This window comes from Corvus kubaryi, unplaced genomic scaffold, assembly GCF_017639235.1.
Source record: "Corvus kubaryi isolate FWS band 111438036 unplaced genomic scaffold, C.kubaryi_AGA036_p1.0 37266, whole genome shotgun sequence".
NCBI classification, from domain to species: domain Eukaryota; kingdom Metazoa; phylum Chordata; class Aves; order Passeriformes; family Corvidae; genus Corvus; species Corvus kubaryi.
The window spans coordinates 9,440,639-9,455,042 of NW_024581081.1; the positions used below are offsets into that span (position 1 = coordinate 9,440,639).

A 14,404-nucleotide genomic window follows, 5' to 3' on the forward strand; every position below is an offset into this window, starting at 1 on the left:
GTATTTTCTTAACCTCAGTTAGTTCAAAAATGATTTAGATTTTGTCTGAAAGGTTTTTTTCTTAAATAATCCTCAAGCAAACACACTGCATGAAAAATAGGTATTAAGATAAAAAATTGCCAAGAGGGTTTGCAGATTAAAATTAAGTGTAAGGTAACCTTCATAAAACCCATTGTTACTGACTCTTATTTGAACTATATTTCAGTGGGTTTTTCATATGATTCAATATGAATTATCTTTTTCTAATGGGACAATCTGAGTATTCGAAGCACCACTATCTGTATTTATATAACAAGGGGCTAGTTTGAACTTTCGTTCTGTTCCAATGCTTTTATTACTTCAAAGAGATCAAAAACCAGTTTGGGGGCACAGTGACTAGGTACAGGAAATTAGTTTGGCATTTAAAGGATATTTTCCTGTAAGTGGACAGGCACAAAATCATCTATCATCTATGTTGGCTAGAACAAAAAGGAAATGCTTGTTATTCCTTGAGTTACACTTGCTTTGCCTGTGTTTTCTGAAATATATCCAGTAGTCTCACTATTTAAATACTATACTATAATTTTGCCTTGTGATGTCTTTTATAGTCCTCCGTGATAATTGTAATAAATGAGACCACTGAAGTTTGAAGATTCTGGATTATATTTTACATGCCATACCTGATGAATAGACTATATATTATATGTGTGTGTATTTATATATGGCACATATAAATACAGGTGTATGTGACTTGTTTTCACATGCCAGTGGGGTGTACATCTGTGTGTGGATGAGAGATCTTGTATCCCGTACAGAGAACTGTTAACTGCACCATCCACTGGAGTGATTGAGAACTCTATTAATAAACTGTCTTTTACAGCAGCTTTGATTAGTTTCTGTCAGCAGTGGTAAAACATTCTCTTCATTCTGGTCTATCAGAAGACTGGTGAGTGCCAAATCATCCCAATTTTTTTGCTGTACCACACATCCACATGAAAATCTCATTGGGAGGGTGTAGAGTAAGAGACATCTATTTTGGTGAGAGCTTCTGGAGCTCCTGTTTGTTGGTCTGTACTTTGTTCTGCCAACACGAGGTGCATGCATTGGCTTTTTTTTTGTCCAGGTACATATAGGAGTATGAGACTGCTGTAGGTTTTTTTGTTAGTTGGTTTTTGTTTTTTCCAGTTTTATTAGCAAAGTGTGTGGAACATTCAATTCCTTTGCTAATGGCTGGGCTTCATGCTACATGAACTGCTCACTAGTAAAATCATCTGCACTTGGAGTGTAATGTGTTTCTGTTGGAATTGTGTTTTAATGACTCCGGCAGGACAGATGCACCAAACTCACTTATCCTCAATGGAACCCAGTGGATTTCTCTCAGTTGCTTTTGTGTCCTTTCACTTCAAGTGTCAGTTTTTTGATTGCTTACTAGAAAAAATGTAGTAGTGAAATAAGTAAGGATTTCTTTGCATGCCACCTGTAGCAAGAAAGTGAATGTATACATAGTTACAATTTCTGTGTTTTGAACGACATAATAAACAAGGAACTAGAATACATCAGGAGAGTGTAGGATTCTAGAATTTATACTGAGATAATTTTAAGTTGCTTATTCAGAAAATCACACTGTATTTGCTTTTTTCTCTCTGAGAAAACCTGAAGTGGGTTTTTGCTATTTGTTTTCCTAGACTTCATTATACAGGGGAAAAAAAATGACTCTCAGTTGCCTTAGTATGCTTGAAATTTCTTTACTTTTATGTAATATGAAATGTAGGGTTAAATCCCTTTTCAGTTTCCTGCAAATTGATCTTACTTGCTCTGTTATCTACTGAACACTTCAGTGTGCAGTTTGCTGCATTTTTTTCCACAGTATTTATTTGCCCAGCAACTGTGCTATTCTAACACTGTATGCCATGAAGATTTGCTGTGCTTGGAAGCTCAATCCTGTCCTCCTGCTTGGTAATGAAGATGTGAAACTCTGTCCATGCCACTGTCAACTCCTGACGGTTGGTATTATAGAGAGATGGAGTTTCAGAGCTGGAAGTAGACTTCCTTCTGTTTGATAATTTTGGTTGTTCTCCTAACCCATCTGAAGAAGAACATTGGTCGTGGAAGGAAAAATCTGATTGTGGAATGTTGTTCTTGGAGTACTCAGGTACTGTTGCAGTTGAACTTAGGGAGAACTGTAGCCATTCTGCCATTGAAGTGCAATGGAAAACTGGGGGTTAAAACAAGAATTCGTTCAGATTCCACGGAAAGAAACTGAGAATAATTGGACAAAAAGTTACTGGCTGAATCTAAGCAATGTAGAAGTCACTGAAACTGGCTCTTTTATGTACTGAGCTGCCATGAGGACAGCTGAGAAATACTGGCAGAGAGACCAGAATGAGGAACTCAAGGTATACTGTGTGGTTTTTTACCTTGGATGAAAAAAGAAGGGGATTGACTGTTTTTATGCCTTTTACCTGTCAATTCTATAGCTATTATCCCTGTGCCATATAGCTTGTTAAAATAAAGGATGGCAACATACTGGTGCTTTTCAGTAAAGATTCCCTGTTAGGTCGTGAAAGAGCTCAGGTTTTTTTAAAGTGAAATTTAAGCACAGCAAAATTGAAAATGATACAGTTAAATTTGTCTTCAGAACTAAATCATCCTTTTTTTTATTTTTTTTAGCAGCAGTTGGAATTGATGTACTAAAGGCTATTTATGCAAAATACAAGATGAAAAGATAAAACCCACCAAATCCTCACATTCAAATACTATTCTAGAATGCTGAAGAGTCTCAGTTTTGCTGCTCAATCCTATGTAAAGCTGAGTTAGTCTCCTAAACCACTCATAGTGCTACCAGATGTCTTGACAAAGCTCGTAACACACAGAGCTTTTAAACCAGGCCTGTGTAGATAAGCACTTGGAATCAATAAGCCAAGCAGTGATTGCTAGTTGCATTTTTTTCTGATTTTATTTGTCTTCATCCCTCAGGACTGATTTGTGCAGGCATTGATGACTGTAGCTGATGAAAGCTACACATAGAATAATGTTAGAAATTGTGTCCTAGGCATCTTAAACTGACCTCCCTGGTTGGAGAACTACATTGACTTTAGTGGATTCTATAAATCTATTGATATATCATCTGGGGTATTTTGAAAATTGAATCAGTATTTGTGAGATTAGCTTTGCAGTAGTGAATATCATAAAATTGATGGCATTTAATTATATGTCTTTAGAAGGGTTTGATCAATATTTAGTACAATGGTTGTGCAACAAGCTGAAATTAAACACAATAGTAAGTGACCGCCCTCTCATTTATGTGTTGCACAAGGCAGATTTGATGTCGAAAAAGTTATGGACATATGAAAGGCTGCACCATAAAATAGTGACATTTTTCTCTTTGCCTTAAATTTGTTAACTTTTTTTGTAGTAAAATTTGGCATAATTTTTTTGAAAACACTAAAACCTTATACTTTAGCTTAGTCAAAAGTGTTTTGACATATTAAATTGTTCATGATTATATATGGCTCTTGTCTGCTACAATTCTACTACTCTTGATTGTGCAAAGTGCAATTTTACATTAATCTCAAAGCTGAGGCAAGGCCTGGATAAAGTGAAACTCAAACATTTTATTCTTTTCTTCTTTTGCAGTGCTCATAGCTGTAAGATGAATTATTTGTAAAACCCAAGACCTTAAATTAAATAAACCATAACTTTCACCTTTGTTCAGTTATATTGAGAGCAGAAGTAATAATTATTCAATGTTTTTAAACAGACTGCTTATACTCAATATAAAAATCTCATAATCTATATGAAAATTCTCCATATCTACATTTGTTCTGTGATGGTTTCTTACCGGGATAGCTTCCTGAAATATTTGGCTCGGTTGGTTCAAAATTAAAAAAAAAAAAAAAAAGATCCTTTGTTCCAACTCAGTGACTCAGTGACTTATAAGAGCAAATTTAAAGAATATTTTGGTGAATGGTGTAAAGTATTATCAGTGTAGGAAATGCATAGCAGTGCTACAGAGGCTGGCAGTGTGGAAAATGTTAATTGTGTCTGCAGTACTGCGTAGCAAGCAACTAGTCTCCTATCAGGCAGCTCCATAGGATCTCAGCAGCTGGAGCTGGAAGATTACACATGGGATTCTCCCTCTTGAAATACATTCAGTGTGCTCAACCTCTAGGAGTTACCAATACCTTCTGTGGTAATTAAAGAAAACAACAAACCACCCTAACCCTCAAATTCAGTCAAGATTTTTGTAATGCGAGTTTGTTTCTAATTCTCCTTATCCTGCAGGGTTCAGCACTTTAGGGTCCTTTTGATTCTGGTGATGCTCTATATGCATCATAGACTTCCATATTGTTTAAGTTTAGATGTGAATGGTCCTCCCCAAAGGGGTAAGTAACACTTGAACAACACCAACAAGGGTAGCATTTAAAAGAAGAGACAAAACTAGCAGAACTAGTGAGACTGAGTAGGACTGAGCAGACTGGATTCCTGTCTGGAATAGGAAAGAATTGAGTTTGGGGAGGAGCTGGGTTCATCTCTGTGTTTTTTCCATGGTGTGTCTGTCAGAGTTGGTGATAAACATGCATGATTTCCTGATGATTGTCAAGGAACTCTGTTGCTGAGCAGGTCTGGATAGGGACGTTACGCTTGAGGATTCGTCTGCATATATGTAATTGCATCTCCCCAGGGCAATAGGAATTTTGAATCCATGGTAGCTACACCACTGAGCAAATCTACAATATCTTAGCAAAAAATAAGAGGTTTGGAGAGAACAAGTGTTACTTCATACATATCTTGTCTCTGGAACAACCATTCGTCTGTGGAGAAATGATTTCTTTTGATGCCCAGCTATTCCTTAGTGACTGTGGTAGTGTTGATTCACCAAGAAGGTTCCTGGTTTTGGAATATTTTGCCAGAGAGTCATCAAATGGTTTGTTTCAGTTATTATAATGAAACGAGCCTTCCAAGCAGGTGAGTGTATCGGTTGTTTTAAAGTATTTAAGTACTGCTGTAGTGTGAGAGCTACACTATTTCAGGTCTAAAGTTAACTTATCCAGGCTTTGTTTCTCTCTTACCACAGAGAATTACCATTTTTTATTTACTTATCGGGATGGTAAGAACTCTTGAGTTGAGGGTGGAGGGAAGGAAAGTGAAAGAAATGAAGGAGTTTAAGACCAAGGGCATTAAGTGAACAGAGCGAGGCTGAGAATGGGGAGCAGCTTTCTTGGCAGAGGTGTGATTCTGTCCCTGGGCTCCAGGTGCCTTATTTGTAGCTGAATCTGGGACCTGAGCACAGCAGAGAAACCCCTGCTCTTCACAGGGGCACTGACTTGCCTTCTTGAGTGGTAGGATCATCCACCTACAGACCATGAGCTTGCCTTAGGGTGAGTCAGGATCACTCAGCTTTTCCTAAACTTGGATTTTAGTTTTTTAGCATTTGAGTGGCCACTCTGTGAGCAGGGCCTTGTTCCTGCAAGGTTTGGTCAGGATTGCAGGCTCCGGGACAGGGGAGGGAGCTGCCCCTTCCTGCGGCACCCTGTGCAGCCAACCTGCTGAGCTGCCTCTGTGGTGGGGAGTGGGTCCCACGCCAGCAGGATCTATTTTGGAGTGTTTGCAGGATCTCAGCTGCAGTTAAGGCTCCTGCTGTGTTCCTGCAGGCAGTCTGGGTTGACTTCTTTCCCTTCAAAAGCATGCCTGATAAATATACACGTATACACACACAGACACTCACATACATTTAGGTTTAAGAAGAAAGAATATGTTCTCTGTGACTCTTCCTGACCTCTTTGTATGCACCTGTCCTTTATTTTTTTAAGTGAAAATTGAAACCTGTGTTTTAGAGTACTGTCAACATGGTGAGAAGGGGAGGTATTATCCCCACATTGTTAGGTTTTCGATCTTGACAAAAAAAAAATATTTTTTTGACAAACATGATAGTTGCTGAGCTCTGAAGATTGTCCTCCCTTTCCCCTGCAGTCTCCTCTTTCTGCCTAGGCTATCGTCTTTTTAGCATTTGCTAGTTTGACAGTTAGTTGCCCTTTAGTCCTTTAAATAATTCCCTCTGGGCATAAATAGATAAGGCATTGATTTCTTTTTTATGTGATAAGGGTGAAAGCTCGCGCCTTATTTTTCTTTATAGAAATAATGTCCTTCCAAGTAGTCACAGCAAAGAAAAAAACTTGACAAGAACAGAGGGTATTCAGACTTCTACTAGTAAATCTGTGTTCTAATTATGGTGGGTGTTGTCAGCTCTTTAGTTTAGGGAGTCCTGTATTGTTGTATATGATTTTTGTAGTTAATGCTTGTTTCTGCAGACACTGCTGATGGAGTGGAATGTGCTTGTAATTATGGTGGCACATGCAGCTTCCACTCCTGAAGCAGCCTTTGACAGCTGACAGTCTGTTGACAAATATGCAGAACACTCACTTTTTTTGAAAGATGTTTCTATTTAAAAAAATATTGGGATGAGTCACAAGATAACGGTACACAAATAGCAGAAGGAAAGCGACAAACTTGGAAATCCTGTTTTTTCTTAGTGGTGATTATTTAATGTGGCAAATTGACATAGTCTAGTGTATATGTAGGTCATTTGGCAATGGCCTATTTTAGTTAACCTGGGTACTCAGGCATTTTGGTCTTCTGTAAAATTCCATTTCCAGGTGGTGTTTGTTTGTCAAAATATAAGTGATTTACTGTGGATAGCTCAGCTTCGTCAAAAGAATTTGTGCATTTGCCCAAATTTTAATAATGTCAGTAACTGATTAAATCCTTTGGCTGTTCCAAGAAGTTTCAGGTGGGGTTTCTTATTCTCTCTCCTCAGCCATATGTCACTATTTTTTAGGTACATTACTTAGGGAAATACAAAACCTTTTTCCTAAAGAAACAACTTGTTGGTGGGTTTGGAGATCTTCAGAGGAGGATATTAGGCAGCCAGCATTTGCCTCTGCCCAGAAGACCACAATTCTCTTTCTGTATGCTTTCTTGGTATTACTGCAAGAAGTATGAGACTCCAGTGCTTCTTGTGGCTCTCTGAGTATTCCAAGAAGCTGCAAAGTATAAAATTTTTTTTAGGGAACTGAGACCTTTGTGTGGAAATAAAAGTTTAAGCACAGACTTGCTTGGTTTTGAGACTTCACAGTCTTTTTGCAGCTCACGTCTGACCCTACCCGAGTCCTTTCTCAACTCATATATGCCACAGCATGGGCTGAGAGAAGAAATAGAACATGCAATAACCTTTCTACTGAGATTTCTTCTGAAATTCCAGTGACTTTTCCAGCTTTTCCCAGAAAAATTTCAATCATTTTCATAGACAACTTAAAGATTTTGATCATTTTATGTAAAAAAATAAAGAAAAATAATGCCTTAACACAAGGATCTAAAAGCTTAAGCAAGTGATTCATTAAATAAACTGATCGGTGGATCTTCATGGTTAAAATTGATAATTTCTGCTTGATATAATTTATCAGTGAAGCACCAAAATTGTTTTGTTTCATGCTAGAACATTTTTCTCTCATCTTATTCTTCCTTTCTTTTTTCACCGTAGCATCTTATTCACAATGTCTTTTACCACAGGCCACTCTTTGAAACCTTTTCTGGATAAGACAGGACAGTGTTTAGGGGCTTTCCATGCGACTTGACATGGAATTCTCTTGAGGACTTGAAGGCTACAAATATAGCTGTTGGTTTAAATACAGTGGAGTAGGAAGCATTTTCTAAATTCTTTCTTACATGCTTATTCTGCTTGTATTTAAAGCAGTTAGGAGATTTTGGTTCACAACCATCTCCTTTTATAATCTAACTGCATTTCATAAAGAGAAATTTCCTTTCTTTTGCTTCCTAATTCTGGGTGGATTTTTCATTTCTATCAGCTTCCTGTTTTTGTTTCGGCCTATTGGATCAGTTCAAACTGAGGGCAAGACTGGACTAATCAAGAAGTCAGATTCAGAGAACCAAATATGAAGGAACTGTATTGTAGTTGGAATTTGGAAAGAGCTTCTTGAAAATGGTATTGTGAAAGTGATTTTTAAAGGGAGTGATGCAAACATATTACATTCACTCATGTCTAAGTGAAGACTTCAATCTGTGAAGAAATGCTTAGCTAAAGGTTTCATTTGTTCTACAGCTTGGCATGATGCCTTTTCCTGGCCTTAAAATCAGGAGTCAAACACAGTCAGAAGGGGAAAAGGGATTTTAACTCCGTATTTATTTTAAGGATAAAATAAAGACATAAACCTATGTCTAGGTCAAATGCACCTCAATGCCCACCGCAATGCATCCCCCAAAAGATCTGGTATATCATTATAGGTCTTACTAATTAGCATATCTATCAAAGATTCCCCAATGAGAGGCTGGAATGAGCCCCCCTCCCCAAGGAATCTTCCCCTGGATGGTTCTGTCTTAGTTTACCAAATGTGTTCTGGAGAGGACCTTGGGGTCTGGGGCACAGCAGCTCCTACTTATGAAGCTTCTAAAATGTTTAGTCTCTTAGCTGAACAAACAAGTCCAAGAATGTGGGCAAAAAGCACTAAGAATACAGAAGCTGTAAAAAGGTATAACGGGGTATAAAAGAAAAGGCAAAAAATCTTCATGGCATCATTATAACCAAATAAATGGACTGCTATTGAATTAATTACCTTTCTAATATAAACCAGACACTGATTTTTGCACTGATTTTAGTGTACAACAATAACAACAATAAAACACAGTTATCAGTTTCTTTTGCATCGATACAACATTTTTCTTTTTTTTTGTTATTTTATTTCATTTGATAGCTTTTATTTCCTTTATTTATGTTGTTATATTTTGGTCTGCTGCATATCTTTCTAGTCTTGTGAGACTGATTGTTTTTATACATTGTTGTCTCATTCATGTTACTAACAGGAGATCTCTGGAACAGAACTGATCGACTAGTATGCAGTCTACTTACTGACACTAATATCCAACTTTTCTTTCCTTCTTTAGTAGCATTACTTCTAGAATGTCTGTATTTTCTTCCAAATATCACAATCTTCACTTTGCCCTCCCCCCTCCCCCCCAAATCTAATTACATTAGAGAAGCACTGAAATGGAGACAGAAATAACTCATGGACGACATAAGAAAATAGCCATCAAACAAATATCTTTTATTTAAAAGTCTCAGTAATATTGTGGTAAAGCATTGTAATTAAGGCTAGGAGTTTTTCAGACTTGTGCACTAATAAATCAATGTCAGACCTTATTAGGAGAATGAAAGCATTTGGTTGCACACGTTGTGTGTGAATTCAAAGCTGAACTGTTTCTGTAATATGAAAAAATTTAATTTCACAACCTCTACTCCAATATTTGACAACTTCATTTTTCAGGAAAATGCTGTCTGCAGATACCCATCAGTTAGGCAACATTCTAGCTAAATTGCATCATGAGCTTATTAACTCCCATCTAATCATCCAGTCATGGCTGATTAATCACTCCTCCTGGTGCCTTGTTTTATTAAAATCTGTTTTCTTTGCCACTGACCAGCAAACTGCTGTCTAATTTCATGTGTGGGATAGTCTTTGCTGAGGGGATTAAAGTGAAGCCCGTATCCTCCAATCTGAAGGGCTGTGTGAAGGAATCATCACATGCAAGTGTCTTGCATGTATAATTATCCTTCTGTGTTTAAGGAGTAGGAAAAATGTGTGTTTTCTCACAGAGCTAAAAAGCTTTCCTGTGCTGCTAAGATAGAATGGAGCCATTTTGGGATAGGAATGCAAGTGTAGCTGGTGGATTTTTGAATATTCAAATCACCTATCTCCAACTGTGGAACTCTGAATTCATTAACTACTTTGTATTAGTAAGCAGCAAGATAACACGGAGAGCTGGCAGCTTTGTCATTTTCTCAGCATGGGAGGAGGGCGAAAGTAATTTCATCCCTCGTGCCAGCTGAAAGAGGTAACACCTCCCTTTTCTTTTAATAAGTGTTCTGTATGTTAATGAATAAGCCAAGTTATCAAGGTACTTCCTTAAAAAAAAGGTATAAAGATTGGCAGTTAAATGCACTCTTGACAATTTAAGCTCTCTGATTCACACTACAGTAGCCTAGTTAATAACCTATTTGAAAGCTAACAGCAGTTGTGAATATGACAGGCTGAGAATGTTTTCAGGTTTGCCAGAAGAACCCCCACATGTAGGAAGGAAGAATCAGAAATTAAACAGAGGTTTCTTGATATAACAAACCAGAGCTGTTTTAGTTTCCTAGTGCTACCTTTCCTGATGAGAAAGTTTTCTTAATCAAACTTCGGAGCAAAAAGGCCAAGTTATAGCTTCTTATTTCTACACTTTGAGTTTTTTCATTAGTCTAAGTATTGTCTACAGGTACCAGGCATAACTTAATGAAAAAGCAAAATGCAGTAATTTTCTTAAGAACTTCTTTGGATAAGTCTTTATCAGATGGTGGTGTGTCATAAAGAGGGACAGAGTTGCTTTATCCAACAATGTTAGCTTGTACTTACTACAAGGTCTTCCCTCCCAAACTTTGAGTTTACATGACCTAAGTGCTTCTTACTGCAAAGAAAGTGACAGGAAGGAGAGGAAGAGGATCTCAGTGTTTAATGCATTGTGGGTTTTTGTATCATGTAGATGAACATAGATATTTGCTACCAGTGGAAAACTTTATGAAGAGATAGTTTAAAGTCTTATTCTACTTAAAATGCTGACTACTCACAGCTATTTTATAGATGCCATACTGCGAATAGGAAGTAAAACAGTGGGGAAAAAAAGAGTGGAACTTTGGCAGAGAAACAGGTACTCTCATTTTCTCCTCAGTGCACCTTATTTAGCATCAGAAGTGATTGTTAGCAGGCCATTTCAAATAAGGCACAAAAAGAATAAGACTTTGCTTTGATCAACTGCACTTTGATCAACTGCAAGTACTGGAAAAGATCAAGAATGGCAGGCACAGTATTTTTGCACTCTGCTTATCCTCAGGGTTAAGCGAGGACAGGAATAGAATCGTTATCTATTTCAAATCACAGAATTGTGACAAATACTTCTGGCCTGGCACATGGGCTCTTCTTTAGTGTGTGCACCATGTTTGGGATGAGGATGTATGGCTTGAAAGTAAACATTTTTATTATCCTAGACAAGTTTCCTATTTTGGAGGTAGATAGCAGCAAGCCTGTTTCCAGCCTTACCATGACCTTTGGAGCGCTAATGTGCTCAAAGTTTTCTTTCTAGGGTGATGGTCAGTAAAATATTATTTTGGGGGAAGAGAAGTTACTTTGTTTCTACTCAGTAACATTTTCTGATCAAAGTTGCGTGCAGAGAAGGAGTTAAACCAAATAGGCATGAAAGCACAGCTCTTGAAGCATCCTGAAGACAAAAGTCTACACTGGAAGACAATCCTGGGGGGGGGAAGAGAAGACATATCATCAATTAGTCTGTTAAGTATTAAATTTAGAGAATCAAGGTGTCTAATAAAAGAAGCTAATCAAGTGCTATAAAAGAAGTAAAGAATACAATTCAATTTGGAATCTAGTTCAATTCTACTTATTCTCCCCTTGCTTATCTTTAATAAAGTTTTAGACAAAGGTTTTGCTAATGTTCTCAGTTTCCACAACAGAATTCAGACTTGTCATATGGCAATGTAGCCACTAAATTTTGATATCCAGTGTTAGACAGGGTCATGTTTTTGTTTGGTTTTTTTTTTTCCCCCTCAGAAAATCTTTGAGTACCCAGGTACATGAGGAAAGAATATTTCTAAGTAGCGCACTGCCTTTGAGGTATATATGTTTTAATATGGATCCTGAATCATCTGCTGGAGGAAGTGTTGTAAATCCAGATAGTATTTGGGTAAAGAAAAAGAGAAAAATCAATATATACCTACCTAAGTGTTTTAGTTTTCCAGACAATGTGACTTAATGGTCCAGAGAGAAGATGAGCCAAATGAAGAATAGTTATTGAATTCCAGGGATTTGGATTTTTTGGGACAAGGCAGAAATTCCTGTGCTTTATAAAATAAATGATTGTACTGTTCTTTTGGATTGTGTTTAACGTAATGTATGATTGAAATGAAGCAGTTACTGTGAGATGCCACAGTGAGAGGGAACTTAAGAAGTGACTGCCAGTCCCTGCCTGCCATCCCCCCAACCCTTCCTAAACTTTAAACCTTCCTAGACTAGTTGAAAGATCTACACCTCCTAACAGGTGAACAACTCAGCAAATCCTAAGCTGAGTAATTTATGGTAGGAACAGGTGATTTCAAGTCCAAGGAGCATTAAGCACTCCAAAAAAGGGGAGATAACAAAATGTGGTCTGGTAGAAGAGAATGTTGCTTGTTTATGGGTTTTTCTGTTTGTTTGTTCAGTTTCTGTTGTGTATGTGGATTTTTTGTTTGTTCTGTTTTGTTAGGTTTTTAATTTTTTTTTTTTTTTTTTAGTTCTTTCCCTGGATTAATGACCAGTACATATATAGCAACAATAACTTTGAATTTTAGTGTTTCCTGAATTTGGATGTGTACTGGGAAATCCATGGGAAAAAGGGGTTCCTTCTAGTCTTGAAGACAGACAAAAGATGGAGGTGTCAGTGTGAAAGAGAATCTGTATTTAGATGTGTTGTGAAGCATCTGCTTGCTTTTTTTCTGAATCATAGCTTACATCTTGGATACAAGCACTAGAAGGAGGTATCCATTGTTTCCTTTCACTTCTGTTTATGTGAGCTTTACATTTATTTTGTCTACATTAGGGCAATTGCTCTTGGGTATGAGTCATCTTATTTATTTTTAGCTTTACCTAATCTGCATTCCTAGGAATTTCCAGATGAGTGAATATATTATTATATAATGCTTATGCTTTTTTCTGCCCCCAAATGGGATAGTAAATGTCCAGGTCACAAGTCTTCCAGAACAGGTTCCAAAAGGAGACAAAATTTTATCTCCATAAGTTGCACAAACAAGTTTTAGAACTTGGGACAAAATGGTCTGTAAGAAAGAGAGGTCTTCTTTTCACTTGAGTCACTCAAAGAACTCTCCCACAGATGAAACCGGAGCATAGCACACCTGGGAGGGCTCTGACAAAGCTCACAGCAGAAGGCCTATAAAATACAGCTGTAATTACGAAAGAAAGATTCTATTGTGCTGTGCACTGTACCACACTTTCAGAGTCAGATCTCTCTGGATAAATTCATAATCTTTCCTGTGTAGGTGTCAAACTTCATGGTTTGACAAGGGTACGTGCATCGTTCAAGTGGTTGTCCTGCAACACTACTGTTGACAGTTCTATTTAAACATGAGTATACCAATACAGAATTAGTGTATACCATGTATAAATACTTGCCAAATATTGCACCTGACTCTTGAAGCTAACTGGTGTCCATTAAAATAAAGTAGATGGACAATTCAGTAATTATATAGCAATTAACTGCAAAACTGATAAAGTATGTTGAGCTTTGAGTGGATTCTCTCTGATAACAGTTGTGGCTGCCTTGTTCACTTACATTTTGGGATGGCAATTTCTTCTCAGAGCAAGGCAATAAAGCATGCATCACCTCTTTCTAGCATTGTCACACAGGCAAATTCCTTGCAGTGCTGTTTTCAGAGCATACACAGTCTTAAAAAAGCAAAAGATGTATCAAAGGCAAGGTAATAAATAAAATACTTGTACATAAATCTAACTTGGTTATTCCTTACTCCTTTTTTTTAAGACAGTGTAGTTGCATTTTGATTTAAATCATTGCTTACTTTTATAATTTATCAAATCTTATCAAATCTTTTCTTACATTGTATCTGTTTTAAAGCACTTAGCTGTTTTTTAGGAGACATTTCTGTGGCTGTGGTTGATAACAAAAGTCACAGTAAAGATTGCTAAAAAAATAAATAGGGGCAAATCAGAATTTTGTGTACTTGCAGCACTGAACAAAAATATAAAGCTTCTCTTTATTGGAAATGCATATTAAAACTGAGAAAATTTGCTTTAAATGGAGCTATTTTAACAGATGAGAACTAAATACATTACCTTTTATTGCAGTAATTCCACAAGCAAGTTGACATCCAAATATTACTGGTTTTGAAAATTACTCCTGCTTTGCACTAAGCTATCTTAAATTATTAAACATTTATGTGGCATCTGCTAACAAAAGGTCAGTATGTGCCTGCAGTAAAACCACTGATGGCATGATATTCTGCAGTGTTTTTTTGTGCAAAGTCCAGAGACAAGTCTACTTCAGATATACTGCTCTTAGTGCCAACTAAGTATTTAATACGTAGTGCCATACTAACTGTTCTAGTAGATGAAATGTGTTGTAGTAGATATACTCAACCCTTTCTGAGACTGTAAGGTAGTCCAAAGACTTTTTAGAGAGATTAATTTAAAATCTGTTTCCTTAATGAATCCTGAAACAGTTTTGTTAATATAAAACCTTAAGCTTTTGGAGTCATTCTCACTTTCCCTATTGAAGAAAGGAATGACATTTTGGT

The 14,404-nt window shown here is 37.0% G+C and overlaps 1 protein-coding gene across 2 annotated transcripts in view; it reads left to right on the forward strand.

Annotated features, from left to right (window-relative positions):
* RYR2 (ryanodine receptor 2) overlaps window positions 1–14,404 on the forward strand; it is a 391,343-nt gene that overhangs the window by 123,072 nt on the left and 253,867 nt on the right. The gene's annotated exons all lie outside the window — the stretch shown is intronic.